General features: G+C 42.9%; 1 protein-coding gene across 1 annotated transcript in view; it reads left to right on the plus strand.

The window, feature by feature from the left end:
• Positions 1–8,751: 8,751 nt before the first annotated feature.
• LOC311242895 (glutamine--fructose-6-phosphate aminotransferase [isomerizing] 2-like) overlaps positions 8,752–18,777 on the plus strand; it is a 139,926-nt gene continuing 129,900 nt past the window's right edge. The window contains 1 exon segment of the mRNA XM_084331958.1: positions 8,752–8,848. The gene's annotated coding sequence lies outside the window, so the exon portion shown is untranslated.

Genomic DNA, 18,777 nt, shown 5'->3' on the forward strand with positions numbered 1-18,777 from the left:
CTCCTTGATCCACTGTGCCCCGGTCTCCAGTCTCCTCCCCATCATATGTATATATTTTCTGTTAGGATCTCTGGGTAACAGTACTGTATAATTTGCATATCGTATATGTCACAAATGTAACAGTACTAAATGCCTGTATGTCCCTATGTCATAAATGTCATGTATGTTGTGTATGTCATAAATGTCGACTATGAATTGAAAATGGGGGACCCTGATGTAAACAAGACAAACGTCTTTCCCTGGTCTGCATCCCATTAACAGTTGTGTGTATTGAGCCGTACTGTATTGTACCCATTCTGCAATCTGTTAAATAAAGTTTTCATTCATTCATCCATCCATCCATCCATCCATCCATCATCTTTGGACTTTTTTATTTTGAAAAAGACCGACCGGAAGTATTGTTGTGGTTGCTGTCGCTAGAGACACAGTTCCTACCTTATTTCTCCAATGTCTGCTCGCAAACTGTGAACAGGCACCAAGTAGGCTACAGGGGGAATAATGTAACAACCAGAACACTAAGAGTTGTTCTGAGCTCACCTTTTTAATCTGATATAATGTGCATGACTTTGCTCAGAGGGAGGTGGGCTCAGACTGCCTTGGGGTGCATCACAGGCTTCTGGGTGGGAGGTGGGTTCTGCATGTTCCTGTTATTAACACCACAGTGACACAGGAAACAGAACAAGGTCACACCTTTGAACAGTGACAACAACACATTGGGTCATATTACCTCAGTCAGTGATGCAGTGGTCAAATAACCTACGAACCCCAGTGGATTATCATCACATATATATTCAGAATAGTGTTATTTTATTTCCTCAAAAAGTCCCTATTTTAACCATATATGCTGTCTAGATTGCTTGCAATTGATATACAGTTAACATCTGTTACGTAGTCTTTTTTAAATTGTTATGGCTTTATTTAAAAAAAAATCACAATAATGTTGTGGGTCCACAAGACCCGTGGGCATTGAGTGAGTAACAAAAACATGAACACCACACAAGGGTTAAATGCATTACATTTCAAAATGGCAAATGGCAGAAAATGAAAGGAAATAATACAGAGTAACAGAATAGGGAAAAAAGGTATCTTATGCCACAACAACAACAACAACAACAACAACATATTTGTTGATCTGGAGCTTTAGGTTAACATTCAGGAAAATACAAAGTGGTGTCAGAGAATCTGAGATGGAGACAAATAAAGTTACTTTAAAAAGCCTTTCACTCTGACTTGTATGTTTACATGATACAGCATGAACAAGTTTAGTCTGAGGAATTAATTTCTCTCATCTTGGAACCGATACGAAGCCTGTGTCAACACTGCCACCTTGTGGCTCTGTTGGGGCGGTGCAACACAGCTATGTACAGTGTGGAAATCTGTAAACTCACTCCTAAATTAAATACCTTCACGCCACACGCCCAATTGGATCGTTTTCGTGTGGCAGGGTGGATGACGAGACCGTGGTGTTTTAACATACGGGGTCACGTGAGCGGAGGCGGAGGGTCCGGGGTTCGAACCTGCGAGAGGAGGACAGGTGCAGAGGCGACAGGTGCAGAGAGAGGAGGTGTCAGGTGAAGTGTCAAGTGGCGGAATGGATATAAGACCGTGGTATTTAACAGAGGGGGTAGCGGATGACTTGGACTCGTCACGAATTGAATGACTTCAGACTTGACTTGACAAAATACAAAATATATAAAAAAAAAAAAAAAAAACGCAGCTCGACGTTGACGCCTATATGACTTAACTTGGACTTTACTCTCATGACTTGATACTCTCCCCAAACTAAAGCCCGAACAATAAAAACATGTCGCCATAAAAAGGTGCACAGCGAATCAACTCTTAGTGTTCTGGTTGTTACATTATTCCCCCTGTAGCCTACTTGGTGCCTGTTCACAGTTTGCGAGCAGACATTGGAGAAATAAGGTAATTATCTGTGTCTCTAGCGACAGCAACCACAACAATACTTCCGGTCGGTCTTTTTCAAAATAAAAAAAGTCCAAAGATGATGAATGAATGGATGGATGGATGGATGGATGGATGCATGAATGAATGAAAACTTTATTTAACAGATTGCAGAATGGGTACAATACAGTACGGCTCAATACACACACAACTGTTAAGGGGATGCAGACCAGAGAAAGACGTTTGTCTTGTTTACATCAGGGTCCTCCATTTTCAATTCATAGTCGACATTTATGACATACACAACATACATGACATTTATGACATAGGGACATACATGACATACAGGCATTTAGTACTGTTACATTTGTGACATATACGATATGCAAATTATACAGTACTGTTACCCAGAGATCCTAACAGAAAATATATACATATGATGGGGAGGAGACTGTACATTAGGAGGGGGTGGGTGGGTGGGAGAAAATATATACATACGCTTATATACATGCAAAGCTTACAGATGTCAAAGAATAGTAATACTTGTACCCATTCTGCAATCTGATAAATAAAGTTGTCATTCATTCATTCATTCATTCATTCATAGGAAGGTGCAGATCCAGAGCCTGCAGGATAATGAAGGACCCTCATCACCCCAACAACAGTCTATTCAAGGTGCTGCGGTCAGGACAGAGACACTCAGAATCAGCTTCTTCCCCCAGGCCATCAGAACACTGAACACGGAACACTGATCTCTCCACACACAAGCACACACAAACACACACACACACACACACACACACACACACACACACACACACACACACACACACACACACACACACACACACACACACACACACACACACACACACACACACACACACACGCACACACACACACACACACATCCTCACTTACACTCTCTCACACACAAATACTTGACTTAACATCTGTCTTGACTTGGTACTTGACTTAAGACTTAAGACACTACAAAAAGGTAACTTTAAAAAACAGATCTGTATATTTGTATATATATATATATATATATATATATATATATATATATATATATATATATATATATATATATATATATATATATCTTTATATAAGTAGTGCTTTTTTTCTCTCTCTTTTTTTCTTAAGAAATAAAAATTACAAACACAAAAACCAAAGGGCTGCATTCTCTGAATGCTGTGCAAATATATATATTACTCATTGCCTTTATTCTTAAGCTTAGCATTGTATTTTATTCGTATTACTTTTTTGTATCATGTCTACTTGTTGAGATCAGAGGTTCTGTGTAGGATTGTTAGTAACTGTCTAACTGTACATATGGCTTGTAACGGCCAAAATGGACTTAAAGTGCAATGGATTTATGTGACCAGGGGGTGGCGCTTCTTTTATTTAAGCGTCACGTACACCTGTAGGAGGAGGAGTTTTGACCCGGAAAAGGCAATGGTTTTTGACCGCACGTACGACGCAGGTATCAGGTCGAAATGTTTGTATCCAATTAGGTATCATATTCATTATCATTTAATCAGTTTAAGGAACAAAAAACAAGGATATTCTGTTTGCACGGTGAAGCAAATAAATATCATTTTCCAAGAAAGCTGCCTGCATTGTGTCATTGGGACAAGGACTGTTTGGTATGAGACCAGGAATATAACGGCGCGTCAGCCAGTCTAACTGGGGATCAAGATTTCTCAGTAGCTCCGTATAAGACGGGAATCTTTAATATGGCTGTTAGTGTTTACACTAGTAACTGTTTACCTGCATACAGTATATAACTGTCTCCACCAGTGACTGTCTAGTTGCATATATATCTGTTCCCACTAGAGGACGCTCTAGGCGGAGCCACCCAGGTACACCACCTTGTCGCGAGTATAAAAGCAAAGGTATACGCCCACTTCGTTCTCTCCCCCCATGCCTCTCAGTGAGAGAAGACTTGTATGTTACTGCTGCTTTCCATGTGAATAAAAAGGAACAACGCCAGTTAAGGCTCAAGATAGAAACCATGCCTCTTGACCACATTATTGTCGCCCTATAGTCGAATTCTGTTAACACTACTCTATTTTATTTTATTATCTATTCTATTTTATTATTTGTATTTTTGCACAATCGAGGCGGGCATGGCCACCTATACATTTCACTGCATGTCTAGTGTATGTATGTGACAAATAAAACTCTTGAATCTTGAATCTTGATACCTGTACTACAAGTATAACTGGCTTTATGGCAGCATGACACATTATCTCCTCAGGAGGACTTCAATTAAAAGGCCCATAGGCTACAAGAGGGAGGAGGAGGTGAGGTGTGTAATGTTCGGCCTGTCCATGGACTCTCCTGCTCTGCCTCTCCCCCTGTGTCAGTATATGTGTTCTCCCTTGTCTCTCTGTCCTTCTGTGTTCTCCCTTGTCTCTCTGTCCTTCTGTGTTCTCTCTCTCTCTCTCTCTCTCTCTCTCTCTCTCTCTCTCTCTCTGTCTCTCTCTCTCTCTCCCCCCCTTCTCCCTGTTGCTCTCCTTCATGTAACCCTGTTAGTTTAGAGTTGTTTTACTGTCTTGTATTAGGTTCACCTGTTTGGTATTAGTCTTTGTATTCTTCTTGTTTTGTCCTGGTGTTTGATTGTCTTGTCGTTCATAGTTGTAGTTCCTTGTTTTGCTTCCTGTAGTTCTTTGTCGGTGTGTTTTCCCCTCCCAGGTGTCTCCAGTTGTAATCATCTGCAGGTGTTTCTTGTTTGTCATTTGTTCCTGTGTATTTGAGTTCATTGTTTCCTGTGCTGGTCCATTGTCTATGTTACATGAAACATGAGTGTTTCATGTGTCATGCCTTCAGTTCTTGTGAGTATTTTTAGTAGTAGTTTTTTTGGTTGACCCTTTTTCCGTTTTACAGTGCGTAACTGTGATTTAGTTTTTTCGTGTATTTTTATGCGCACTGTTTGTTTTGAATATTTTGTTCATTAAGGAGAGACAGCCTCCCTAGGTGAATAGGCAAACAAATATTTTGTTCGATTTTGAGATTTTTTTTAATATTCTGCTTCCTTAACATGTCTTGTTTCAAACTAGTGGTAATAAAATATCGAAAATAGGTTTCTGTGTGGAGTTTGTATAACGGGTACGTCCTAGTACCCGTCACGAAATTCGACCGTGCCTCGAGTGGGAGTCGAACCCCGAGCGTCTGCTCCGGGGCCAGTATAGCAAACCGCTGCGCCAAGAAGGGAATTCCCCCCTAAGCGCTCGGTTTATCTGCCTCTGGGGAGTGAGTTTTACACACTTCTATGTGCCGTAGTCACACTATCGCGGCACATATCCGTTACATTTGCATGTTCTCCCCCCGTGCTCGCAAGGGTTTCCCCTCCCGATAAGATAAACCCAATAGAAAAACATGCACAACAGATCGCTAACGCTGTCGTGTCCCTGACGAAGACGGACAGGAGGAGGACTTGGATTGGTCCCTGGGAGCGGCGCACGCTGCAGCCCTTGTCTGCTCCCGGGCCGCCCTTGGGGGGGAAGGATGACGGGATGGGTGCAGAGAACATTTCATCAGCGACTCGGTGCATGTGTGTGTCCCTGTGGGTCGCCCATCGTGCGTGTGTGTTAGAAAATCTAAATAAAAAAAAACATGACAAATAAAGACATCTTCTTCTTACTTGAGTGAGGTCCTCTTGCACCGCCCCACCCGTGACAAGGAGAGGATCATGTTCCACTGCTTTGAGTTTAACCTCCATTGCTAATGAAAGAAGCACCTTCCGGCCGCCTCAGACCCACTCCTATCCGAGCTCCTGGGGGTGTCATCAAAGAGAAGCAGGCTATTCTCTGTCCTCGCTCCACAATGGTGGAACAGACTTCCCACCACAGTTAGGACTTCTGTGTATGAACACGTAGATAAGAGAAACTCATACTGTATGTTAGAATGCTTTTTTATCGATTTATAGCTCTGCTTTTTACGCTTATTCCATCTAATCTGATCCACAACCTTCAGTGTCTGGGTCTCAGCAACTTCAGTTTCCTGAGAAGTGCTCTACAAATACAATGAATTATTATTATTATTATTATTAATGGATTTTTTTGCTTTTTTATTTTGAGACCTCAAAGAGTCAGGATTGGAAACAATATGTCTGATGAAATTGTTTTAAGTACTGGTTCGCCACAAGGCTGTATTCTCAGCCCTTTACTGTTCTCTCCCTCTGCACTCATGACTGTACTGCTTCCTATGATAACAATCTGATAGTAAAGTACGCTGATGATACTACTGTCATTGGGCGCAGGAACGTGCACAGGACTTTAGAGGGGCAGGTGCTCAAAGGCTGAAAAGGGCACTGTGCACGTGCGAAGCGAGTGCGTGAAGCGTGCATGCCCGATTTTTGGGGGCCCTTTTTGGGGCGGGGGCCCCATTTTTATGCTTTTGGGGGGGTTTTGGTGATCAAATATTGAATATTGAACTATAATAATCAGTGCAGGAGCTCACTTATCCTTGAAAGACACTTTTATCACTGATTTTGATTCTATCCTGACATCTTTCAGTTGGAAGGGCAGTCTATTATACGCAACCGTAAATAAAATAAAACGTGGCATAAAAAGGACACTTTTTTTATGAGGCACAAAAGGGCAGGCACTCAAGCACCCTTTGGGCTCTATGTGTGCACGTGCCTGATTGGGCGTATATACTCAAATGACGAGTCACTTTACAGATCAGAGGTGCAGAACCTAGTTAGGTGGAGTGAGACCAACAACCTCATGAAGGAGCTAGTCATCGATTTTAGACGTAGCAAGGTATCCCATCTGCCATTACCATAAATGGTTCAGAGGTGGAGATGGTGAGCAGTTTTAAATATCTTGGGGTCACTATTTCAAATGACCTGAGCTGGCACTCCAATACCAGCACCATTGTTAAAAAGTCCCAGCAACGTCTTTTCTTTCTTAGGAAACTGAAAGAGTTCACTAATAACAGGGTGATCCTACATAACTTCTATCGCTGTGTGATTGAGAGCATTCTTACTTCCTCCTGTACTACCGGTATGTATGGTTTGGTAACATTACAGACCAAGAGAAGAAATCTCTGAACAGAATTGTGCGTCTCGCACGCAAGACAATCGGGGTTAGTCTGCCAGCTCTAGAAGAGATCTATGGTGCCAGGCTGCTTTCCCGTGCCTCTGGCATTATCAACGACCCCTCTGGTCACCCAGCCGCAGGCCTCTTTGTCCCCCTCCCCTCGGGCAGACGTTACCGCTCTATCACATGCTCTACCTCTCGGTTTACTAAGAGTTTCTTCCCAAATGATGCTGTGCGCAGCCTGAATAACTCCAGAGGCTAGATTTGTATATTATCTTATCCTTAATTTGGTGTGTTATTCGTCAGGTTGTGGAAGTGCTGTTTCTGTGTGCATCACGCACTTTGATTATATGCACTTTTACTGTAAATTGTGCCTTTATGCATCATGCACTTTACTATGATATGCACCTTAGTTGGGCGACAGTGGCTCTGTATAGGTAGAGCAGCCGTCTGGCAATCCGGAGGTTCCCGGTTCGATTCCCGCTCCTCCCGGGCAGCGTGTCGATGTGTCCTTGAGCAAGACACTTAACCCCTAATTGCTCCCGATGAGCAGGTTGGCACCTTGCATGGTCGCCTCCGCCGTCGGTGTGTGAATGTGTGAGTGAATGGGTCAAATGTGAGGAACAAAATTGTAAAGCGCTTTGGATAAAAGCGCTATATAAAAAAGCAGCATTTACCATGTTGAACACTAGCATTTGTCCTTTTATACTGTGTTTTTTTTCTTTCTTACTGTCCATGTTTTCTTTTCTGTACTGTTTCTACTTTGCTCCTGTATAGGTTTAGTTGCAGACACACAGTATTGCTCCGCCTGTATTCCAATGTGGATTCGTCCATACATGGCAAATAAAACCTGCATTATTATTATTATTATTATTATTATATTATCTCTGACTCTGACTCTCTGACTCTGACACCTGAAACCTGCCCAATTGTGGCGGAAACGCACTTCTTCAATCAATATATGAAATTAAAAATATAAAACAAACCTTGGTACTGTCTTTTACTATCATGCACTTTGCTACTAAGGAACCTACCTTGCCTATACTACTACTACTACTACTACTACTACTACTACTACTACTACTACTACTACTACTACTACTACTACTACTACTACTACTACTACTATATACTATGCTAATGATGTCTTTACTACTATGCATTCAAGACTGTAGCACCACTCAAGTTCAACACTGTATGACAAACAACGTTACTTACCCTTAGCTGCCAGAGTTGTGCCCTTTCCTGCTGACTTGTTGTACAGAACTTGTAAGTCACTTTGGATAAAAGGCTGAATGAATGAATGAATGAATGAATGAATGAATGAATGAATGAATGAATGAATGAATGAATGAATGAATGAATGAATGAATGAATGAACGAATGAAAACTTTATTTAACAGATTGCAGAATTGGGTACAATACAGTACGGCTCAATACACACAATTGTTAAGAGGATGCAGACCAGAGAAAGACTTTAGTCTTGTTTACATCAGGGTCCCCCATTTTCAATTCATAGGCCTCCCTTTATCATTTGGTATATGTTGATATACCACAACTATTTTTGATCAACATTTAATGTGGAAAATGTACCGGGCTATATGTGTGGCCTGGCTATAGGCTAATGACATGGATATATAAGAACAAATCAAATGCAGATATGGGGTAAGATCAAATACACGTTGGGAACTTTTATTTTGAAATGTTTTCCAGTCCATTTCAGACCGGAGGTACTAGAACACCTTAATAAAGTGGCTTGACACGACGCAACTAGTGTTACGGTGTAAGGTTGTCTTCAGCAGCAAGTGGTCGAGGGTCCGAGGGAAGGGAATCAATAGACATTTAAAAAGGAACCCCGCGGTCTGTCAGTGCAGAGGAGGACATCACAACAGGTAGGCTCAGAGAGACCCACTGTGTCCACGTTTGCTGTGCAGACTAGTAGGCCATAACATGTTTAGTTGATATTTAATTCTCGTCTTGACTCTTTACACCAATGACTTATATTATGTTAAAATGCCGTTTCTGCAGACCCGGTATATTAATATTAATCATGATCCGTTTCCAGTCGCCTTTTCACCTGATAAACTTTGCACTGCAGAGAAAAGTCTGCGGGAATCGATGGGTCTCCTACTTTTAATGTCTATAGCTAGGCTATATCTTGTGCGATCAAATAAAAACCGATCAACATTAGTCATTTTGTTCACTCGTCTATTGGTGTTTCTTTGACTTTCAGTAATTACCATATAGCCAGCACTGACTTTCCAGTGGATTGATTCTTGCCTTAATTTCTGTGTTGTCGGGGGCTTGCCCGTTTGTAACGCGTTACCGTTCTGAGCGTGCTGATTGCTTGACCGCCAGTGGCGTCATTTCAGTAAAAGGCAAGGTATGGCGAGGAGGGGGGGGGGGGGGGGGGGGTGAAGGTTGGTGGATTTTTTTTGTCAAGTCACTTTTGGTGAGTTGTTTCTATACAATTCAGTTATATGACATTTAGGTATGACACAGGACTACACAAGCATTTTTAGTATAGAAATGTACTGTCAACAGACTAAAGCAGGGAACCACAATATTTTGCATACGAATTATGCAGAATGTAATATCATAACTGTCTATTACTTTTCTTGCAATTGAGCCAATTTTCCTTAGGTACGGTTTTGAGGTGTGTGTTCAACAGAATGTAGTATCAAAAACACATTCACAAAAAGTATGGGTTACTGAATGCTGAACTGCACTGTTATAATCACTAAGCCAGACCTTACCTGTGTCCCTGTAATTGTCTCTGCTGCCCTTTGATTAAAAAACGTCCCTATGTCCATTTTCCTTTTTTTGGGCATATTTCAGTTAGTTACAGTAAAAGTCACCTAGTAAAAGTGAGATAATTGACAATATCAAAACATGCTAGGGCTGTACCGAATAGTTCGAAGCTTCGTTCATAATGTTGACATTCGAATTCTAAATCAACATAAAAAATTGTAATAAAAAAAAAATATATATATATATATATATATATATTTTTTTTTTTACATTTTTATTTGCCAAGGTATGGCGAGTGCCATACGTTGCCATACCAAAATGACGCCCCAGCTTGGCCCCCAAGGAAACTATAAAAAAATAAAGGAAGGGTCATCATGTCAGAATGCCAGCGTTCTATGCTCTGCTTGGTGTCAGACTTTGGTGCCAGTGAGGAAATATACATACATCAACCATTATATCAAAGTTATCCAGTCAACAATGCAACAGATTGCTCACTACACTATGAATTGAAAATGGGGGACCGTGATATAAACAAGACCAAACGTCTTTCTCTGGTCTGCATCCTCTTAACAATTGTGTGTATTGAGCCGTACTGTATAGTACCCATTCTGCAATCTGTTAAATAATGTTTTCATTCATTCATTAATTCATTAATTCATTAATTCATTCATTCATTCATTCATGCTGATGATTCTGACACCCGAGGTAATAACCTGTTTAAATGACGGGTCCTAAATGAGGAGATGGCTGATGATCGCTGATCCCATTCAACTCAATGTCGGCCGAACTGACAAGTTTCCACACTTGGCGTCAATGTGCGTGCTGCGCACAGTGACGCAATGAGACCCTTCCTTCTTTTATAGTTTCCTTGCTTGGCCCCCAAAAGTATTGAATTGCAGCGTTGTGGAGACCCCCCCCCCCCCCATGGCGTTCGACACACACTCGCAACACTTCACTCCCCTTGGGTCCTCAGCAATACACCTGCCAAATGTAACGTTTGTTGTTAGAGCGCCACCATCTGGCCAAATGGCACCAAATCGACACTGCTGCACTCCTCTCTGGGTCCTCAGCAATACCCCCTCTGAGCGTGAAGCCGATCGGATCATGAACAGTTCTCGAGATATGCAAAGGACATGTCACTCACTAATATATATAGTGCCACCCTCTGGCCGAATGGCACCAAATTCCACACCGGACCCCCCTGCGCCCTCAGCAATACACCCGCCAAGCGTGAAGTCGAACGGATGGACATTTCTCAAGATATACGCGAAGGACAGACAGACATGCAGGCAGACAGAGAATCCTTCCTTTAGAATTAGACTAGTGCAGTGTCCGTTCTGAACGCGTGTTGCTTTTTAACAGCGGAGGAGTGCAAGAATGTGACAATGTGACCATGTGACCGCGGCAGCGCGAGAGAGCGGCAGTGCGGAAATAGGCTGTCTATTGCCATTCTCTAAGACAAACGCTAACCTTAACCAGCTCCTTAACAGCGCCTAAACTTAACCTTTCTAACCTTAACCAACTCCGAAACAATGCCTAACCTTAACCTTAACCTTAACCATGCCTAACCTTAACCGGCGAAAGAATACACGTAAAAAAAAAAAAATTATGGGATTCAAACTTGAAACCAACGGACCGCAGGACGGCAGGACCGCCGCGCTGCCAGGTGAGCTAAGCTTCGAATGAGAATCATGGCGGTTTACGGCTAAATAATGCCGCAAGCTCTGCCGCTCCGCTCTGCGGTTGCCGCGCCTGCCGCGGGGCGTGTCGCAGCCAATCAGGGAAAACGCGGAAGCATTCGGCGCACTCCTCCGCTGTTAATAAGCAATAGGCGTTCTGAACGGGCCGTTCCGCTTGGCTCCCGGTACTGCTGCATTGTTGGGGTTATGCCCGTTTGGAGCACGTGGCCGTTATGGCCATCTGGTCAAATGGCATAAGATTCGACACCGGACCCCCCCCCCCTGCCCCCTTCCCTTGGCCCTTGGCAATACACCCGATGAGCTTGAAGCCGATCGGATGAACGGTTCTGGAGATCCAGTATGTGAAGGACAGAGACACACACACGCACGCAGACAGAGATTCCGTCCTCTATAGTTAAGATGCCTGTTTCTCTCCGTCACGACGCCTGTGAAGAAGTGTGCAAAAAAGACACAATGTTTTTAATAAAATACATTTATTGAAACGATCACACAAGCCAATCTCCCCTCCTGCAACGTTATATTGATGATATTAAATGATTAGGCCTTTGACAACATTTGGTCACAGCCTCGCTATTGGAGAAAGTAAGGAAAAAGTAATATGAGTTTATAACACATCACTATGAAGAACGAGTAATATGATGAATCATGCTACATGAATATGAACATTACATTTTGAAAGCTTCCCTGATACTAGTACTAACTATTAACACTATTGGTTTGAACAATTTGAAATGGCGTTCAGTTAGGCAAAGAACACATAAGGACTTCTCGAAACCCAAAGTGTAAGACTTGTGACTTACTTGACTTAAGACTTATCTGTCTTGACTTGGTACTTGACTTAAGACTTGCCTGTCTTGACTTGATTGATTGATTGATTGAATTTATTGAATTTATTGGACAATCTAAAATCACATACAATACTGGTACACAAAATGTACAGCCATCACATATCATTTAAAAACCGTTGAGGCTTGAAACACAATAAAACCTTGCGGTTTATTTCCTTACGGACTTGGTACTTGACTTAAGACTCGAGTGTCAAGACTTGAGACTTGAAACTATGACTTGTTCCCATCTCTGCAAACATACGTGGTCACATGGTGCTGGTGGTGAGCGGACTGTTCGTGGCTGTGGGAGAATTAGGGGCTGAGCAGGAAGCGCCTGCTAGTATGAATGAATGAATGAATGAATGAATGAATGAATGAATGAATGAATGAATGAATGAATGAATGAATGAATGAATGGATGAATGAATGAATGAATGATCGTTGCATTTATATAACGCTTTTCTAGACACTCGGAAGTGCTTTACAATGTAGGGTGGAAATTGCCTCCTTCACCACCACTGGTAGCAGTGGCACCCAACCGTGGGCTATGCAGGCTCAATGGCTGCCATACAACCGTGGGCTATGCAGGCTCAATGGCTGCCATACAACCGTGGGCTATGCAGGCTCAATGGCTGCCATACAACCGTGGGCTATGCAGGCTCAATGGCTGCCATACAACCGTGGGCTATGCAGGCTCAATGGCTGCCATACAACCGTGGGCTATGCAGGCTCAATGGCTGCCATACAACCGTGGGCTATGCAGGCTCAATGGCTGCCATACAACCGTGGGCTATGCAGGCTCAATGGCTGCCATACAACCGTGTGCTATGCAGGCTCAATGGCTCAAAACAAGCTAGTCAGACTACTGAGTTTCGTAAAAGTCAGTCAAAGCTTACCAAAAGCACGAGCAGTGAACTCCAAGACCACGTGACTGAACTCAAACTAGAAAGAAACAGACTAAGAAATGACGTAAACTCCATGATCAAAACTGCTAAAAAAAATTTCATCAATGACAAAACCGAGGAAAACAAAAATAAACCACGTGAACTTTGGAAATTACTCAACAATCAACTAGGCTGCAGTAAAAAACTCAAAACCAGGTTCTCAAACATAAACATAAAGACGGACAACACGCTCATCACAGACAAGCTGGATGTAGCCAATTACTTAAACACTTTCTTCACAAACATAGCCACAACACTGGTAAACAAACTACCCTCCCACTCAGGGCAGTATGGGGTAGAACACATAGTAGCATACTACATGAACCTAGGCGTCCACAAAGACGACTTCAAACTGGAAATAGTAACTACAGATGAGGTACTCAAAAAACTGAGCGCCCTCCAACCAAACAAGGCCACTGGCCATGACAACATCCCCTCCAAATTCCTCAGAGACTCAGCAGCAGCCATCACCCCAGTCATCACACACATAATAAACCTCTCCATAAAACAGGGACACGTCCCCAAGGACTTCAAAATTGCGAGAGTAACACCCCTGCACAAAAAGGGCAGCAAATTAGACCCGGGTAACTACCGCCCTGTTTCTATCCTTACATCCATCTCGAAAGTCATGGAAAAAATAGTATACGAACAGATCGAAAAGTACCTCGCGGAAAAAAATCTAATCTACGAATTCCAATCTGGCTTCAGAACATCCCACTCCACTGACACATGCCTTCTCTACTTGAACGACCACATCAAACAAGAGGTGGACGCGGGCAAATACTGCGGCATGGTCATGCTGGACCTACAAAAGGCCTTCGACACTGTCAATCACACCATTCTGATTGACAAGCTAAAAGCAATTGGTTTTGATAGTTTATCAGTGAGCTGGATACAATCCTACCTGGAGGGGAGGGAACAGATGGTGGAAGTAAACGGTACCCTATCCCCCCCCCTCACAGTGAGCTGTGGTGTTCCACAAGGAAGCATACTAGGACCGCTACTATTCCTAATTTATGCAAATGACATGTCGTCAGCTTGTGACTGCAACTTGTTCCTGTTTGCGGACGACTCAGCCCTGCTGGTCTCTGACAAGAACAAGTTACAGGTTGAAAAAGCCCTCAGCTCGGAACTAGGCAAAATCTGCATATGGCTCGCCGACAACAAACTATCATTACACATGGGCAAAACAGAGTCCATTCTCTTCGGTTCAAATAACAAACTCAGCAAGACCGACGGCTTCTCGGTTACAGTGGGTGACAATATTATCACAAGGAAAGATGAAATTACCTACCTGGGTTCCATCCTAGAGGCTAATCTTTCCTGTGACAAAATGGCATCCAATGTAATAAAAAAAGTCAACCAACGAACGCGATTCTTGTACCGGATCTCCTCTCTGGTAAACAAGAATACCCTGAAGACTCTAGCAGGAGCACTCATTCAAGGGTACTACGACTATGCTTGCACCTCATGGTACCAAAGCACCTCAAAGGCACTAAAAAACAAATTACAAACATCTCAAAACAAGCTAGTCAGACTACTACTTGACCTGACTCCTAGAACCCACCTCACCCCTGCCCACTTTGACAACCTAGGATGGCTTAGAGTAGACGACAGAGTACAGCAACTTGCAATGGGCCTGGTCTACAAGATACACTACGCGACCAAGGTACCCATGTACATGTCAAAATACTTCCCAAAGGTCAGTGAATACCACGATCACAACACCAGAGGGAGCTCCACAAATCATGTAAAACCCAGATTCGGCTCAAACAAGGGACTAAACACGTTTCGCAATTATGCCACATCAATGTGGAACGCCCTGCCTAAAGCTGTAAAGGAATGTGAATCACTACCCACCTTCAAAAACACTCTCAAAAAACACCTACGTGAGACTGCAATTCGAAACTGGCCCCTACAAATGTCCTAACCTAGTTGTACAGTAAATGACCAAGTAAGGCTTTGTCAATATTCCAATGTACAGTGTAAAATGTGTGTGTGTCCCCTACCCAACCCCCCCCCCCCCCCCCCCCCCCACCTCCAATGTACAGCCCTCACCCAACTAGGGGTGGGAATCACCAGTTTCATCATGATACGATACGATATCGATTCTTTGGACAACGATACGATATTTGCCGATATCACAAAGTCTCTCACGATACAATACGATACGATTAGATTCAGGTGCCTGCGATCGATATGAGATGATATCATATGCCCATTTAACACAATCAGTTATGAGACTCGCCACAGGATTTTCAAAATAAGAGTATCGATATGAATCGATCTTATTACATCGCATCGATCCGATTCGATCGTTGATAATTACATCGATGTATCGATCTGGATCGATGTATCGTCCCACCCCTACACCCAACCCACCCAACCCCACCCCACCAACCTCCTCCAATGTACAGTTTCTACGCCAAATGTATATACACTCCTTTTCTGGACACTTTTGTATCACAAACAGTACTGTATTTGCAAATCTGATATGTCATAAGTGTATAGATGTAGCAGTACTGTCTATCTGTATGTCATGTATGTCATATATGTTATGATGAATTGAAAATGGGGGACCCTGATGTAAACAAGACGAAAGTCTTTCTCTGGTCTGCATTCCCTTAACAATTGTATGTATTGAGATGTACTGTACTGTACCCATTCTGCAATCTGTTAATAAACTTTTCAATCAATCAATCAATACTTGACCTGACTCCTAGAACCAGTGGTGCAGTGGCAAATTGACAGTAGGTCAAACGCTCCACGCGCGTGCTCTCGTCCTGCAGCTAGATACTATTGCCTCACAGCGCGGCCGTCAGCGCGCGGCCCAGAGAGCGCCGCTGGCTCTGCGGCTCTGCAGCTGCATGCTTCTCCGGGAGTCCGGTTGGATAATGCCATGTAAAAAGCGATTGCGCGTACTTCAGCCTCAGTGACCGAGGTATAACGCCGTTATACCGAGTTATACCAGCACTGCACCACTGCCTAGAACCCACCTCACCCCTGCCCACTTTGACAACCTAGGATGGCTTAGAGTAGACGACAGAGTACAGCAACTTGCAATGGGCCTGGTCTACAAGATACACTACGCGACCAAGGTACCCATGCACATGTCAAAATACTTCCCAAAGGTCAGTGAATACCACGATCACAACACCAGAGGGAGCTCCACAAATCATGTAAAACCCAGATTCGGCTCAAACAAGGGACTAAACACGTTTCGCAATTATGCCACATCAATGTGGAACGCCCTACCCAAAGCTGTAAAGGAATGTGAATCACTACCCACTTTCAAAAACACTCTCAAAAAACACCTACGTGAGACTGCAATTCGAAACTGGCCCCTGTAAATGTCCTAACCTAGTTGTACAGTAAATGACCAAGTAAGGCTTTGTCAGTATTCCAATGTACAGTGTAAAATGTGGGTGTGTCCCCTACCCAACCCCCCCCCCCCCCCCCCCACCTCCAATGTACAGCCCTCACCCAACCCACCCAACCCCACCCCACCCATCCAACCTCCTCCAATGTACAGTTTCTACGCCAAATGTATATACACTCCTTTTCTGGACACTTTTGTATCACAAACAGTACTGTATTTGCAAATCTGATATGTCATAAATGTATAGATGTAGCAGTATGTCATAAATGTATAGATGTAGCAGTACTGTCTATCTGTATGTCATGTATGTTATGATGAATTGAAAATGGGGGACCCTGATGTAAACAAGACAAAAGTCTTTCTCTGGTCTGCATCCCCTTAACAATTGTATGTATTGAGCTGTACTGTACTGTACCCATTCTGCAATCTGTTAATAAACTTTTCAATCAATCAATCAATCAATCAATCAATCAATCAATCAATCAATCAATGCCATACAACCGTGTGCTATGCAGGCTCAATGGCTGCCATACAATGGCAACAGGCACACATCACACAATGGCTGAACGACTCAGGAGACAGGGATGGATATCAGTCAATTAAGGGAGAGGGATGATTAGGTGGCCTTGTTGTCAGAGACCTGATTGGGAATTTGGTCAGGAACGTCGGGGAACCCCCTACTCTTTGCGATAGATGCCCTGGGTTTCAAATTCAGCCGGGACCTCTTTTATATTAAATTAACTAATTAATTAAATCATCTCATCAGAAGGAATGGCACTCACAGCTCACAGCTGTACGGTGTCCCTATCACCGTAACAGGGGCATTGTTTATTACTGCAAAGTCCAGAGGAGAGAGTGCTCCCTGCTGGACGACAACACCACTTTCAGACAGACTACAGCCTTGACCGGGGCTCGAACCAGTGATCTTCCGAGTCTGGAGCTTAGGGCTGGGCGATTTATTACTCGAGTTACAATTTCAATTAGGATTTTGTCTTCCCACGATCATGAAAAGAAGATGATGGAGATGAAGCGATTATTGTGCCGTGGTGCTCTCATTGTGTGCTGTGTTGTAAATGCAGCGCACCCTTCTTGCACAGCGGTGTGCTCTACCCCTCCCCCAAAACCCAAACAGTAGTTTCAGCTGTTGATGTTTAGAGGGAGGAGGGAGCCACGGCGAGTCGTCGCCATATGATTTTATTTTATTTTATTTTATTAAGGATCCCCAATAGCTGGTGCCATAGCAACCAGCTAGTCTTCCTGGGGTCCACACAAAAAAAACATACAAAAACAATTATTATTGCAAAAACAAAATGATTAAAAGTCAGTACACACAATGCATAATGAAACTAACAATTAAGATGGCTAAAATTACATTACAGTGTCAAAAAAAAGAAGAAAAAAAATACTTTACAGTGTTAAAAACGATTTAAGATTATTTTTAAACGTGAATCTACTGCAGAGGTTTTGAGGCAGGTTATTCCAAAGAGTTAATGCTCTAAAAATAAAAGATCTCCTTAAAGCGTTCATTTTAGGACCTGGCTATTCAAGCTGCCCACTACTGGAATCTCTAGTGTAATGCTCATGCACAGTATTACTAAAAATAACCTGTTTATGTATAAAAACGGGAGTTTTACTGCTCATGACCAACTTGAACAGCACAAGTATATTAAAAGACAATCTATTTTCAACGTTAAACCAAGAGAGGCGGGCATGCAGACGGCTCACATTAGACCTTAGTGAGCAGCCCAGTACCTTAGTGAGCAGCCCAGTGATGTCCTTACGTCAACGAGTAATCGTGTTTAATAATCATGATTTCAATATCAATAGAAAATCATTGGGATTATGATTTTTGCTATAATCGAGCGGTCCAACTTGAGCTCAACCCGCGCTGCCTGGCAGAACTTAGTGACCACAGTGACTTACCATTCACACTTGGTAAAACGGGAACCTGAGTAATGCAGGCTATTATTTCACAGCAGGCAAGTCAGCTTTCATCTTGTGATGATTGACCTTATCAAAGATGTTGACGTCAAGAAAGGTCTTGACGTCAGAAAGGTCTTTACGTCAAGAAAGGCAAGGGAATAGAGCAGGCAGGGCTGCCTAAACTAGGTCCCGCGGGCCACCACCCATGTTACATTTTGGCCCAGTGAGTTTGTTCTTCAACTGCTATCGTCATCATTGGGTTTCTGTCGAGACATGAGAAATACCACTGCCTTCTGT

Source organism: Notolepis coatsorum (assembly GCF_963971535.1).
Source record: "Notolepis coatsorum genome assembly, chromosome: 16".
In the NCBI taxonomy this organism is placed as follows: Eukaryota; Metazoa; Chordata; class Actinopteri; order Aulopiformes; family Paralepididae; genus Notolepis; species Notolepis coatsorum.